The sequence below is a fragment of the Lynx canadensis genome, chromosome E1, assembly GCF_007474595.2.
Source record: "Lynx canadensis isolate LIC74 chromosome E1, mLynCan4.pri.v2, whole genome shotgun sequence".
In the NCBI taxonomy this organism is placed as follows: Eukaryota; Metazoa; Chordata; class Mammalia; order Carnivora; family Felidae; genus Lynx; species Lynx canadensis.
Window position 1 is genome coordinate 52,945,282 of NC_044316.2, and position 15,413 is coordinate 52,960,694.

Genomic DNA, 15,413 nt, shown 5'->3' on the forward strand with positions numbered 1-15,413 from the left:
GAACCAGTACCCCCCCCCCACCCTGCCCCCAACCTCCCGGGCCCGGCCCCGACGGGAGAAGGGAACCCGGGGTCTGCGTCCCCCGGGCCGTGGATTCGTCCCCGACCCTAACTGGAAACGAGAGGGGCGGGAAGGAGCCGGCCCGCCAGCCTCGTAGAGGGTGTCAGAGGGGTTTGGGCGGGGTGACCTGGCTTCGATCGGCTTGCTTTCCCAAGGTTTGTGCCCTTTGCCTCCTGGGTATCCGCGGAGGCTAAGTTCTGCTGCAGATGGACCTCGAGGACGACCAACTCCTGAGTCCCAGAGAAGCAGGCCTTGGGCTCCTTCTTTGAGAAACGGCTTCCGTTTGTAAAATGATCCTTACTAAAGTAATAAACGCCAATGGTGAGATATTCCACAGGAAAGGGGACGGGGCACAAACTGAGAATTCCCTTGCTGTTAGCAGCTCCCTGGGTTTTAAAGGAAGTCAGGCGAGGGGCGCCTGGCCTGCTCATTCGGTGGAACGTGCCACTCTTGATCTCGGGGTTGTAAGTTTGAGACCCAAGGTGGGTGAAGAGATTACTTACAAATAAAAATCTTAAAAAAAAAAAAAAGTAAAGATAAAAAAATTAAAGCGAGTCAGGCAAAGGTGGTATAAACCACAGCTTAACCTTATCTGTCCAGAGAAAACTTAACCTGGTTCGCTGAGTCCCGGCACCCTGCCCCCTTGTTCCCTGCAATTTTAACACATTATTTTGTCTTTTAGGGCTAGCTGTTTAGTAATTTGTTCTCCTTTTTACAGGTGTCTGGGGGTTTGGCCTTCCCAGTTAGATTACACATCAATTAAGCATACCTCTAGGACAAAGTCCTCACCCTTTTGTCATTCTGCCCCTCCTTATCCAAATTCAGTGCTCTGCAAGGGAGGCTCCTTCCTCGAACTTTGAACAATCCAGCGGTTTGCCTTGGGGGCAAAGATATGTAAAACCCAACCCTGCCTTCAGGATGCCCACAGCGGATGTAGGCGGTCCCTGGAAGAAGCTGAGTGCTTCTAGACTGTGATCTCAATTGCCTTGCTAGAACCCTACCTGGTCCGGAGGCTTGACTGAAAGACCGTGTTAATTTTCCCTGTGAATTTCTAGGGATCTTTACCTCCTAAGTATCTACTGAGGCTAAGTTTTGCTCTAACCTTTCAGACTATGGCGGCCTATGGATAACCAGAGGAAATTAGCAAAATGAGAAACTTGAAGCTTGAACATCTACCTTGACATTTCTGGCGAGCTCTAAGCCCCTGACTTTGGAGAGGGATTTGAGGTCTTAACTGCACCTTTGCTATAACTTGACCTATAAGCCTTTAGGCCCCGGGCGCGTGTTTCTGCCTGTGGGAACTGCTGGGGCCTGCCCTGGGGGTTGGGCATACGTGATCCTTAAGCTTCGCGGGCCTGCCCTACCCCTGCTCCCCAGTGTGCCTACCCATCGCAAACTCACACCTCCCTGCTTTGTTGACACTGGGCTCTGGGCATCTTAGTTCATATTATTTTGCCCCCGCCTTGAAGGTTCGTTACATTAGGTGGGTTAATCCTAGTTCCTTGTAGAGAGGTCACCTAGTCAGCTTTGCCATAAAGTATGACTCTGGGCCAGTCATTTAACTTTCCAGAATGATCGATGGTTTCCCAGCTCTATCCTGAGTCCCCTCACCGTTTTCCCCCCACTGAGGTTAGCCAAGATGGTCCGGGTGGGCACCTCTGGGTGTCACCAGGGCCTGATGTCAGTACAGCTTGGGATGGAGCCTTGGTGATCTGAGGCCCTGCCCACCCTTGGCTATTCATGCCCACCCTGCTAGGCAGGGGCTCTTTCTTGCCTTGGTTCCCTGCTCTAGGGAACCACCTGGAGCCCTTTCACAGGGCCCCGGGGAACCTCTGCTGTGCAGCCTGGGAAAATCCCCAGGATACCAGGCTATTGGCAGAGAGCCTGCAGTCAGGGTCAGGCCCTCTACCACTGTGGGGAAAAGTCTGCCTTTGGGGTGGGGGCTCTTTTGCCCCGGGTTCCAGGTGCATGAACCCCCTTCTGAGGGATTTAACCCACATCAGGGCTTTGGAGCAGCCAGGAATCCCAGAGAGTAAAACAGCAGTTCATTCCCACAGGCTCCTGGGGGCGGGCTGGTGTCCGACTGGCGGTGGATCTCCCGTGCGGGTTGGCATGCAGTACATTGGCCATGAATGAATGAAGAGAGTCCAGAGCCCTGTACCCCTCCCTTCCCCCGCTTGCAACCCCAGCCTCAAACCGAGCTCTGTTCGGTGAGCCCCTCAGTGGGCCCTTGCTGGGCCATCCACAGGGTCAGGCGTCCTCCCAGGACAGTAGTTCCCAGGGCTCAGGGGCTGAGGGAGACGCTGTGTCTCAGAGGCGCCCTGGCCTTCCTTGGCATGGGAGATGGACTGCTCACCAGGCTAGGTGAGCCCAGAAGCAGGAGGCGACAGTAGGGTTGAGCTGGACCTGAAGAAGGTGATGAGGTGGGTCAAGGGGTGGAGACAGAGCAGAGGGGCCGTGGAATTTACTGGAAATGAGCCCAGATGTGGGGTCAGAACATCTGGGTTGTGTGACCTCGGAGGGGTCACTTAGTCTCTTTGAGTCCCATCTGTAGGGGGGGCACGGATCAGGAGACAAACATGTGACCTTGCTTTGTGAACTGTCAAGTCCAACGTAAGGGACCCTGGTTTCTATTATTGTTGCTAAATCAGACTTTAGGCTTCTGGGTACCGTGGTCCCCTCCTCTATCCTTCTGCCAGGGAAAAAGACAGCACAGGCCCCCCCGCCCCACCCCACTTAGGGGTCCTGTCTGTCACTGGGCATCATCGTGTTATTAACACACTGCCCCTGACCACTGAGCTGGAACATTTCCATGAAGGGGGTTGATGATACTGAATATCTTGTTTATCTGGGAGGGAGAAAAGGATGGGCAAGAAAGATACAGTCAGGGTTCTGAGTTCCTCAGAAAATTAGCATAGACTTCAGCTAAAGATAGCGAGTCTCAGAAGCGGGGACCCTGGAAAGAATGTTTTGTGTGGTCCCCAGATTTCTGAAGTCCAGAGCTTCGACTACCAGTGACCCCCAGACGGGCAAGAAAGCCCAGCCTTGCCTGTCCGCAGAGGCCTCCTCCTGGTGCTGTAAGGCCCTGCAGGTCTGGATTGGGAACGCAGATCCCTGAGGCCAGACTATGTGGGTTCAGATCCCCACTGTCACTGTATGACCGGAAAGAAGTCACTTGGGCTCAGTTTGCTCATCTGTAAGTGGAGGGCACGTGGTTACCCACCTCAAGGAGTTAGCATGAGGCTGGTAGAAACTTCAAGCCAGAGTTCACGGTCAGGCTGGGGCCACCCAAGGGCCCATGATGTGGATGCTGGCCGGTCTCAAAATAAAGGGCTCGAGTTAGACTTTGTGGAACAAGTCTGTTCCTGAGCGTCCCCCCCCTTGGGCACAGAGTGGGCCCATTCTTGTTAGTGTTTCCCAGAATTGAGCTAACAGAAAAAAAAAGAAAGAAAAAAAAAAAAGAATTAGCATTATCTGCAAGAGGCAGTCCTAGACTTCTGATAAAGGAGTCTCTCAGGCTTGGGTGGGGGTGGAGGGGTTCGCCCAGGGCTCTCTGTCATCCTCTCTGGGGAGGGGTGGGCAGAGACCCAGCTCTGCTGGAGGGCAGCCCCTGATAACCAGAAACCCTCCTGGGCCCCTGAAAAGATGGAAAGAAAAGCAACTGGGGTGAGAAAAGAGCTTTCGCCTGTGCTCAGAAAAGGCTTGTCTGCTCCCCAAGAGCCCAAATCAGAGGCAAATGTGGCCTAAGAGAGGCCCTTAGAAAAGGCAAGGTCGCTGTCACCTGTTGAGCACTTTACTCTGAGTTAAGAATTCTAGATCTCGGTCCAAGAAGTGGTTGCCCGTACTTCCATTTTCGAGATTAAAATCAGAGAAGGCTAAGTAACCGGCCCGAGATTCCATTGCTAGTGAGTTCAGATCCTAGACTGAAAAGGACCCCACGCAGTCGAGCTCTGAAACCCACGGTTCCAGCCACAGAACCACAAGACAGCAGGAAAGGAAGCAGATTCCAGCCGAAGTGTGAGTGAGCTCGCTAACTGTACTCGGCCACAGCAGGCAAGGGAAGGGAGAATGGGTTCCATCTTCACCAAGCAGGCACGCTCCTTTTTCCCCCTGGAAGGTTCTTCCTCGTCTCAAGGACTGACTCAAGACAGTTCTTGGGAGGCCCCAGCTGTATCCGCCTTTTCTGTCACCACCAGCCCACATCCACACCAAAGACCCCAATTAAATCCCTTCCTGGAGCTCAGTGCCTGGCCCAGGGCTGAAGAAAAGATGACGAGAGAGCCGAAGGCATCACTTAGATCCTCACTGACCCAATGTGATGTGACACATCACCCCACATGTTCGAAGCCCTTAAAGGGACAGCTCCCTCAAAGCAGGAGGTCCTTGTGCCTGTACCTTTCATTGGAGCTCTCTACCTCCTTCCCTCCCTCTGCACTGAGCCCCCCAGATCCCAGGTCCCTGGGTTGACATGGTGCTTGTGTACTTCTGTCTGACTCCAGGCTTTCCCTACGCTCTCCTAGCCGCCCTCCCCCTACCCCCGCGCCCACCGGCCCAGGACACACAGAAGGAAGATCCTCTGGAAGAAACAGGCTTTAAGGGACCTCTGTCTTGCCCTCTTGAATCTGTCCCCACATTCAAGCCAGTGTGATTGTGTCTTGGGCCAATGGCTGCCAAGGAGCTGGCAAGAGTGGAAAAGGGTCTGGAATCACTGATTCTCTCCTCCTTGTGGGGAGAATGAGGCAGAGGTGCCAGAAAATGTGTTTATGGCACACCGTAATTATCAAAGCCCCTCGCTGTGGCTCCAGCGTTGGTTTTCTCCAGAGTATTGTTTCCCGTAAGTGTTGTCATGTCTGCGTGCACGTGTGTCTATGTGGGCGTGCACGTGTGTGTCCTTCCTCGGGTCGGCAAAGCCTTCGAGTCATAACAATAATTCGTCCCAGCCTGATGTCAAGGCTAATTTACACTTCCCAGCTTGATGGCTTGATGATGCAGGACGCTAGCTTTCTCCTCTCCCCAAGCCCTCTGTCACCTTCACAAGCCAGTTGTGGTTGAAGGCAGTGGACCTGTTAGGGTAAGCCAGCAGTGGGGACTCGGCTTCAGGCAGCAGGCTGCCCCAGGCCTGGACCAGAGGCGTTTCTGGGTAGCAAATGAAATCCTGGCTGAGCGACATCCAGGGATTCCTCCGGCCAAGCAAACTTTGCTCCGGCAAGGCCATCAGAGGGTAAAAGGAAGAGCTGCGTGAGAAGGCATACGGGCCTTGTAATTAAATAAATTAATCGCGTGGAAATTTGCACAAGAGAGTATTTTCCCTTTCTGCCTGAGCACGTGGTTTGGCTGCTTTAGGGCGGATGACAGGATGTTGGCCGTCACCCAGGCCACTCACTTTACAGGGTGGGAAATAAAATCCAGAGAGGTGGAGTGATTTTCCAAGGTCACACAGCCTGCTACTACCAGAACCGGGCCAGCGCTGGTTTTGCTGCTTGGGTGGTTTTCAACGATGTTATTTTTTGTAAGCAGGAAGTCTCCTCTCTACCCCTCGAGTGAAACCGGGCAAGATACAAAGCAGATCAGGGTGGTCCTACTGAACTTGAAGTGGGATGAGCCTCCCAGCGCCCCACCTGCTTTACTGTTTGAGGCTTCAGGATACTGAAAAATTACACCAGCAATCATAACGACAGGTAGACCTCAAGACGGGTCAGTTTCTATAAGATTCCAGGCACTCCTTCTGGGGGGTTTGCATATATTTACTTGTTGGATCTCCAGAAAGCCCTATAAGACTATACATCTGTGGGGCTGCAGGCATTTCCCAGAGATCTCTTGTCTACACATTCTGACAAGCAGAGTCTCTTGGAACCTGGGATCTTGATGCGGGATCTTTGCTAGTGGAGGGTGACTTCTTGCACACATACCCCATCCCTGCCTGAATGGTACTGTCCCAGCAGCCCAGCTCATCCCCATTCTTTCCTACCCTTTTCATGTCATGTCACTGCCCCTTTCCCCAAGGGTGTGGAGAAGGCATGGCTCCAGGTTAGGCAGCTTGTTGGCCTCGCAGAGCCCACAGGCAGCCTTGTGATCTTATCCAAAGGCAACCTGGTGGCCTGTGGGTTGGATGCAGCCTGAAGATATATTCTGTTTGGCATGCACAGCTGTTCCAGTTCCTTCTACTGCAAAACAGACTCCTTGTAAGCAGCCATTCGTTATGCTTCTGGATTCTGTGGGTCTCGAGAATGTAGAACCAGGACAGAAGGAATGGCTAGTTTCTGTTTCATGATGTAAGAGGTCGAAGCTGGGAAGCTTGAAGGCAGGGTAGGAAGGGGGTACGGGCGGTGTGACTCAGTGGCTGGGGGCTGGCATCAGACTGGATCACCTTCACCCTGGTGGTTAATGCTGGCTATCAGCGAGAGCACCTATGTATGGCTTCTCCACGTGGGATGGTTTGGGCTCCCTCACAAGATGGCGGCCAAGTGCCAAGATCATGTGTCCCAAGAGAACCAGACAGAAACCATATGATCTTTTATGACTGTATTGGTCTCCGAGGGCTGTCATAACAAACTACTGCAGAGTGATGACTTAATAGAAATTCATTCTCTTATACTTCTGGAGGCTAGAAGTTCAAAATCAAGCCATCAGCAGGGCTGGTTCCTTCTGAGGCTGTAAGGGAGAAGCTGTTCCATGTTCTCTCTTAGCTTCTGGTGGACTCGGGCATCCCTCGGCTTGTAGATCCATCACCCTAATCCTCTGTCTTTCCCTGGCCCTCTTCCTACATCTCTACGCCGTGTTCCTTCCATGCACATCTGCCCGTTTCCCCCTTTTATAAGGATGCCGATCATCTTGGATTAGAACCCACGTCATCTTAACCTGATCATCTGTGAAGACTCTATTTTTAAAGGTCATATCCACACGTCCTGGAGGGTAGGCCCTGGGGATATCTTTTGGGGTGGCACGGTTCATCCTGTAACAATGATCTTGAAAGTCACGTCGCCTCCCTTCTGCTATGATCACATTTCCTTCCCACCCAGGATTAAGGGGAGGGAACACTGGCTCCACCGTTGGTGGAGGGATGTCGAAGTTACATTATAAGGGGAGTGCGAGAGATGGGAGCTCTGTTGCAATCATTTTGGGAAGATATGACAGGCCACAACACCACAACGACGCTTACTATATATATAGTATTTAAGCATAAGGGGATTCAAATAAAATTGGGATTTCTGGTTCTTGAAGAATCCAAAAAGCCTGGAGTACTGGTCTCTCTCCCCACCTCACCCCTTTCCAGTCCAGTCGTAGCAGTCAGGGAGAGCTGCCCCTTTTGGGAGGCAGCAGACTCTGAGCTGACCCACTTCCTGAGTCTCTCCCCTCAGAGGTCGAGTGTCAGTTGTCATCTTGTCACTGTGCATAGTTGTGTGTCCCTTAACACTCAGCCTGCTTCTCTCCCGTTTGTCCTTTCTACCCTCTCCCGGGGCCGCCGAGGGTGTTCCCTCCCCCTCCCCCAAGTCCGGGCAGTGCAGAGGAAGCTCCCTGGGGCAGGACCCCAGCAACTCCCCCCACCCCCAGGTGAAGTCATGGCGTCATGAGAGAAACAACTCCACTCACTCCTCACCCCAAGAGCTGACGAGAGGCCACAGAAAGGAGCCCGCCTGTGATTCAGGGCCCGGTGTCTGCAGGACGGGTCTAGGCAGGAGGATGAGGCCGAACAAGCACAGACAGCTGGCTGATTACAGAGGGCTGGGTGAGGAGAGGTGGAGAGAGGCGAGCTGGGAAACTGCAAACAGATGTGGTCACTTTCCGTCGGCCCCGCCCCTGCGGGTCGGCCCCTCCCCCACCGGTTTCCTTCCAAGAAATGACAACCGGGGCTACTTCTGAGGTGGCTTCTCTGACTTCCTACCATTTCCATCCTTTTTCTAGAGCCTTCCGGATCTTCCCTGCTATTGACCAAATCCCTTTACAATACATGCCACTAGAGTAGACAATGACAAGTTTGCCAGCTGTATTTCAGTGTCATCCCAGGAGCCTTGAACCAGAGCAATCATTTTCTCTGAGGAAGAGCCAGTGGAATGGAAGTCGTCCAGGCCTGGGAGTCAGGGAACAGGCTCCAGTTCCGGGTCTCATGCAGGACTGTGGGCAGCTCCCTTCACCCCGAGGAGCTCTCTTCATGCTGGAGCACATGGTGTTTTGGCTGGTGCAGTCCTAGGCATTGGGGATACCACTGGGGGCCCCGGCCCTGTCACTTTGGGCAGGTTACCTGGCCTCTCTGTGTTTCGGCTCCTGCCTTTGTAAGAATTTGTTAATTTATGCAAAGCGCCTGCGAAAGTGTTGGGCTAAGCGTGAGCTGTCTTTCACATGTATCCATGTCCCTGACTGCGTGTGGATTTCTTCCATCTAGGGATGTACTGCTGTGTCCCAGCAGAAGTTGGGGACAGTGGCGCCTTGCCTTGTGAGGGTGTGAGGTCTCCCTACATACCAGGCACCGTGCCAGGCCCCAGAAAGCAGGCAGGTCCTGCCGCTCCCTCTGCCCTTACCCAGCAATGGCCAGAGGGTAAGAGGCCCCAGGAGTACTGGTCATCGGCATCTGTGATTAATATCTTGCAGGTTGGTGGCGGGTGAGGGTTTTTCCTGACCTCAGGGAATGACTGTTATTTGGCGCTTACTGAGAGGTGGAAACAATTTAAGAAGTGGGGAGGTTGGGGAGAAACAGGAAAACAAGCATCCCAGAGTTGCCAATTTAATTCGGGGCTGGCTGGCACTTTTCTGCAGAAAGCTAAGGCAGCTGGGGGCGGCAGCAGAAGGGAGGCCCGAGGTCCGGGAGGTGCCTGGTCCTGGGACACTGTCAGCCTGTGCGAGGCTACTCAATCTAAACCCTCCAAGATAAAACACACACACTGGAGGGCGCCTGGGCCGTTCAGTCGGTGGAGCGTCCAAACTCAGCTCAGGTCATGATCTTGCAGTTGGTGAGTTCGAGCCCTGCGTCGGGCTGTGTGCTGACAGCTCAGAGCCTGGAGCCTGCTTTGGATTCTGCATCTCCTCCTGTCTCTGCCCCTCCCATGCTCATGCTCTGTCTTTCTCTCTGTCTCTCAATAATAAATAAACCTTAAAAAAATTAACACACACACACACACACACACACACACACACACACACACTGGAGCTCCCAGGAGGGCTTATTATTCGTTCCCCAGGGCTGTCATAACAGACTGCAGCACACTGGGTGGCAGAGACCAACAAAATTTTATTCTCTCCCGTTCTGGTGGCTGGAAGTCCAAAATCAATGTGTCGCAGGACCACACTCCCTCTGAAGGCTCTAGGGGAGGCTCGTTCCTTCCCTCTTTCAGCTTCTGGTGGCCCCTGTAGTCCGTGGTGTCCCTTGGCTAACAGATGCACCACTCTGAACTCTGCGTCTGTGTTCACATGGTCTTCTCTCTCTGTGTCTCCCCGTGTCCTCTCCTCTTCTTTTTTTTTTTTTTTTTTTTTAATGTTTATTTATTTTTGAGACAGAGAGAGACAGAGCGTGAGCAGGGGAGGGGCAGAGAGAGAGAGAGGGAGACACAGAATCGGAAGCAGGCTCCAGGCTCTGAGCTGTCAGCACAGAGCCCGATGCGGGGCTCGAACTCACGGACCGTGAGATCGTGACCTGAGCCGAAGTCGGACGCTCAACCGACTGAGCCACCCAGGCGCCCCTGTCCTCTCCTCTTCTTAAAGGACATCAGTCATTGGGTTTAGGGCCCGCCCTATTCCAGTATGACCTCATCTTAACTAATTATATCTGCAAAGACCCTACTTCCAAATAAGGTTACATTCTGAGGTTCCAGGTGTGTTTATTTATTTTTGAGAGGGAGGGGGAGGGGCAGAGAGAGAGGGAGACACAGAATCTAAAGCAGGCTCCAGGCTCTGAGCTGTCAGCACAGAGCCCGACGCGGGGCTCGAACTCATGAAGTTAGACTCAGCCACTCAGGCGCCCCGGATTTTTACATATTTAAATGATTCAGAAAGACTAAAAACCAGAATGATATCGCATTACATGTGAAAATTATATAAAATTTGAATTTCAGGGGCGCCTGGGTGGCTCAGTCGATTGGCCATCCGACTTCGTCTCAGGTCATGATCTCGCAGTTCGTGCATTCAAGCCCCACGTTGGGCTCTGTGTTGACAGCTCAGAGCCTCGATCCCGCTTCGGATTCTGTGTCTCCCTCTCTCTATTATCCTCCCCCAACTCGCACTCTTTCTTGCTGTCTCTCTCTCTCAAAAATTGAAAAAATTTATAAAATTCAAATTTCAGTGTCTGTCCATAAAGAAAACTTGATTGGAACACAGCCTCACATTCATTCATGTATCATCTTGGGCCGCTTCCTTACTAGAACAGGCTCCATGTACCCCGAAAAGCCCGAAATATTTACCATCTGGCCCTTTAGGGAAAACCTTTGTCCACCCCTGTGACCATCGTTATCCGGAAACAACGTTTCCCGCCTGGCCTGCGCCCGCCCAGAATGTGGAGGCCTCCCCAAACACCCAGCATTATCTGAACTCCAGCAGGTTGCTTGGTGGTTAAAAGGGAAGGGGGGGGGGGGCAGTGAGGCTAGGCAGGCCTGGGGTCCGCTTCTGGCTCTGGCACTTACCCGGCAGGTCCCCTCACCTCTCTGTGTCTATGTGTCCTTCTCTGGTAAATGGGAGGAGGTGAAATTCCTGATCACGGGGCCGCCCTGAGGATTAACTAGGTGCAGCAAAGGCCTTCCGCACAGCGCTGGGTGTGGTATGTGGTCGACAACAAAGGTCAGCTGCTGTCATTGTCCTGCGGCTCTAGATGGCACAGGAGATTGCAGGCAACAGAAAGTCAAAGACCTTTCAAATTCTCGAATACACCAGAAAATCCCACCTATTCTGGTGGAGGCTCCCAGCGAGCCTCTCGGGGCCTAATTCCACTCTATCAACATCCAGAAGGGAGTAAGCGTGGAACTCTATGGGGACGTCAACATCAGAAGACACACACGTAAGCACTGCTGTGGGCCTGCCGGCACCCACGTGACCTTCCTGTCCCCCTCGCTCTGGGCCCCCGGGGGAGGTTGGCCCTCATGGGCTGCACCCCGGTGCCCTCTGACTTCCCGCTGAATTTGGGCCATCAGGAGCCCAGACAGGGGACCCGAGGACGGAAGGCGAGCCAGGCCCAGTGTGGGAGATGGTGCTTCTCCGACTCCCGACTGGCCCCGTGTGACATCTCCGTCTCCATCCAGCCTTCTCTGCGGGTTCCAGTAACTTCCTCCTCTCCTCTTGCCCATTCAGGCCTGGGGTGGTCATGGCTGCTCTTTGCTTTGGGTCCTGCGGTGTTCCTTGTAGCTCTTCAGCACTTTACCACAACCCTACGAAACTTTGCTCAACGGGTCCTAATCTGAGTGTTTTCCAGGGTGAATGACAGGCTCTGAAGGGCCGGGGATGACCCCTCCACCCCCACCAAATCTCTACGATTCAGAAGTTTTCTACCGATGCGATTTCCAGCTAGGATGAGTCCTGAGGCAGGTAGAGCACGTTTTTATCAAGGGATTGGAAATCGGGACGGATTGAGCCCGAACTGTGCCTGAACCCAGAAGCTCTTAGCGGATCCCACGTAAGGACTAATCTCTTGCATGTGTCGAGCCGTGTTACGGTTTACAAATTCAGTCCTCACGTAATCTCCCTTCTGACACCCACACACCTTTCGGTGGGGGTGGGGGGAGGCGTACAGAGCCGCTTTCGGCATCCCCCATGTTCTCGAAAAGGACACCCAGGTTCCAGAAGTTTTGGAGGAGCACCCACGTCTGGTGCGGAGTTAGGATTTGCGGCAGCAAATAAAAATAGAGGATGCCCAGTTCACTTTGAAGTTCAGATCACAACAAGTTATGTGGTGTGGGATAAACATATCCCGTGCAAATTTTGGTTTGTGCTTTATCCGGCGACCCCAACTTGAACCCAGTTTCCTCTGTTCCCATGTCCAAGGCCTGGGTTTTCTGCTACATCAACTATGCTGACCAGCAAGATTCCTGAAGACAGCCTAGAACCGGCACGGATTTCCCCCAAGTTTCTACCCAGTGTCACGAGCTATCGGTCAGTCTGGGGGAGTAAGGGTTGAGATGGGGTAGGATCTCTGTATAGGGGAAGATCCTTTGTATAGGATCTTCCCTTGTATAAGGAAGGCCCCATATGAGGGGTATGTGTTTCTTGTTCTTTCAGGCAACTGCTCCATCAGAACAGTCCAGGCAGAGCAGTGTCCTGCAGACATTAATGCGTGTGTCCCAGAGCCCACGGTAGGGAGGACCGGACTGAGGACAGCACAGACCCTCAAGTGTCAGGACACCGAGTCTGAGACAGCAATAAGCGGGAAGAGCTTCCCTCTGAATCTGTGGTCACGGAACCGGACTCAGTGGTTCTTCCATGCCAACCCCCTAGTCCCCAGTCACAGCTTGTGTCCAGGAGATGGTCCCTTCCATTCTCCCAGACCTTCAGCACGGCGGTCTAAGGCCCCAAGTGTAGGAGGGACTGAAGGCTGGGCCCTGCCTGGCTGTCAGGTTACGACTCATCAGTAGGAGTGCGGGGACCAGATGATGAGGAAACAAAGTGAGAGGGAAGTCGGTTAAGTGCCTGACTCTTGATTTTGGCTCAGGTCACGATCTCACCGTTCATGGGGCGGAGCCCCACGTGGGGCTGTGCACTGACAGGGAGGAGCCTGCTTGGGATTCTTGCTCTCTCTCTCTCTCTCTCTCTCTCTGGCAAAATAAAGAAACGTTTAAAAAAAAGAAACAGGGGCGCCTGGGTGGCGCAGTCGGTTAAGCGTCCGACTTCAGCCAGGTCACGATCTCGCGGTCCGTGAGTTCGAGCCCCGCGTCAGGCTCTGGGCTGATGGCTCAGAGCCTGGAGCCTGCTTCCGATTCTGTGTCTCCCTCTCTCTCTGCCCCTCCCCCATTCATGCTCTGTCTCTCTCTGTCGCAAAAATAAATAAACGTTGAAAAAAAAAATTAAAAAAAAAAAAAAAAAGAAACAAAACGAGAGGGAGCATTGCTAATAATCACATCAGGGACGATAGGTGTAAAGCAGGAGCCTGTTCATCAGCCACTGCATCTGGGCCCCATAGGAGCTGCTCCCAACCCCTCAAAGCCACGCTGCTGAGGGCAGTTGGAGCAGAGGGGAGGTGCAGCCAGCCCACCCCCAGAGCCCTGCAGCCCCATGTGTCATGAAGGTCAAGAGGAGGAACCTCCCTGTTCAGTGCAGAGTCGGGCTGGCACTAGTCTGGGCCCATATCCACGCAGCCCAGCTCCGGGGCAGCAGATTCCAGAGGGATCAAGCTGGGGGTGTCACTGCATCCCTCCAGGGCAACGGCTGGTGTTCTTTGGGCTTTGACCCCAGTGTCATCTGGGGTCACCCCGCCCTGGCTGAAGCTCTGCCTGAGTGGCCATAAAACCCCAACCCAAAGGGCCTGGTTGGCTTGGATGGTCAATGTTGGGAGGGAAGGGAGCCAAACACTAGCTATTTCTGTTTCCATCCCTGTGTCACTTTTGGCTTCTGAGCCCCAACAGCCCCTTAGTGGGAAGTGACAGGGTCTCCTGGATTTCCTTGAGCCCATCGGGGCCGGCATTCGAGAAGGGTGGGTGCAGTAGGTGCTGGGAACCACGAGGTAGTGGTGGGGGCAGCCCGTCTTGGGTGTGCTGGAGTCGACCCAGAGCGGATTCCTCAGGCCACCCGAGTCTCATCTCCCCCTTAACTTCCTGCACCGCACCTTAACAGAACACCCTTCACGACCCATAGCCTCGGGAGCCTGCTGCTTCAGTGCCCCTTCCCTTCCAGAAACTAGGATGCTAGAAACTAGAAAGAGATCAGCTGCTTTCTGCACCTGTTGACTGCAGCCAAGCCCCATCGCCAAAGTTCGTCGTCAGTCAGGTCAGGAAGTCGAAAAACTTGTAGCTCTGAGAGTTCCGGAGAGAGAAGCTGGGATAGGGGGCTGGCTGGGGGCGAGGGACATCTCCGGAGAGCACCTCTGTCCGAGGGGTCGTTTCCCTACACTTCATTCGAGGAGTCTGATGTTGGAAGAGGCAGAAGTTGCACCCCTTCCACGGATGAGGTCGTGGAAGCTGATAAAGGTTGAGCTCAAGTTCAAGTTTAAGCTGAAGTTTCTGGGAACCCAGGTCTGCCAACCCCGCGCTCTCTTTAGCTAACCTCCCCAACCCAAGTGCTTTTCCCATTTAGTCACTCTGGGAGCTTCAAGAAAAGAAACTCCACTGAGTTCTGACGTTTTCCAGGTGAGGTGATCTTTTCTCAGGAGAAAGGAGAACTATGTATAATCTAAGCCAGTATGTGGCCTCACACCGTGTCTCCTTGGCTTTGGAAAACACCTTCCCCTCCCCTCCTTCCTTTCTTCTTACCAGATTTGCCTCTCTCATTTTTTGAGCGGGGGTTGGGGGGGAGGCATCGTTTTTGATAATGGGGCTGGAGACAGCCAAATTCCCCACTCACCAGCTACGGTTGGGGAGAAGCTAGTCTGGGATTAGAAATGAATGAGGAATGGGGCACCTCGGTGACTCAGTTGGTTAAGTGGCCGACTTTGGGTCAGGTCATGATCTCCCGGCTCATGGGTTCAAGCCCCATGTCTGTGCTGACAGCTCACAGCTCGGAGCCTGGAGCCTGCTTCAGATACTGTGTCTCCCTCTCTCTCTCTGCCCCTTCCCCACTCACTATCTCTCTCAAAAATAAACATTAAAAAAAAAAAAAGGAAAAAAAAATCATAAAAAAAAAAGAAATGAATGAGGAAGAATTTTGGAATTAAAGATTTCAATGAGACATCTCCTGGGTCTAGAATAAACACGCCACCAGGAAGGATATGCCTTTTGTGGTTCAAAGCCCTTCCTTTCAAATCGGACTCCAGTTTGTAGAATGCCTTCCATATTATCACCCTCTACCCAAACATCCTCATTAGTGGAGTTGTATCTAATGTGGGGGCTGGGGTCCACATTTATTAAGGTAAAGATAATATGTCGTCCAAATTACCTTTGAAAATCCCTTAATCACCCTGAAAATTGGTCATAAAGTTCAGTGTGCATGGTTTGTGCTGTCCTATACACGGAAGCTCTCTCACTTGACTTCCACTTAACCAACCAGCCATGTTAATGGATTCCATATATTTTCTCTGCAAAACATGAAGGTGCCCACAGTCCCCAGGGTTCTGAAGGCTAATAAGGGGCTGCTCTCTGTGATGCCCATATGTTTCTGCTGCTACCGAATCAAGTTGCATGTTTATAACGAATCAATTGTCACTGTTCCCAGACTTGTTTGTGCCAGTTGTGCTTTTTATAGTCTTCCCATAATTTATTTAAAAAAATTTTTTTAATTACATTTTTTTTTTC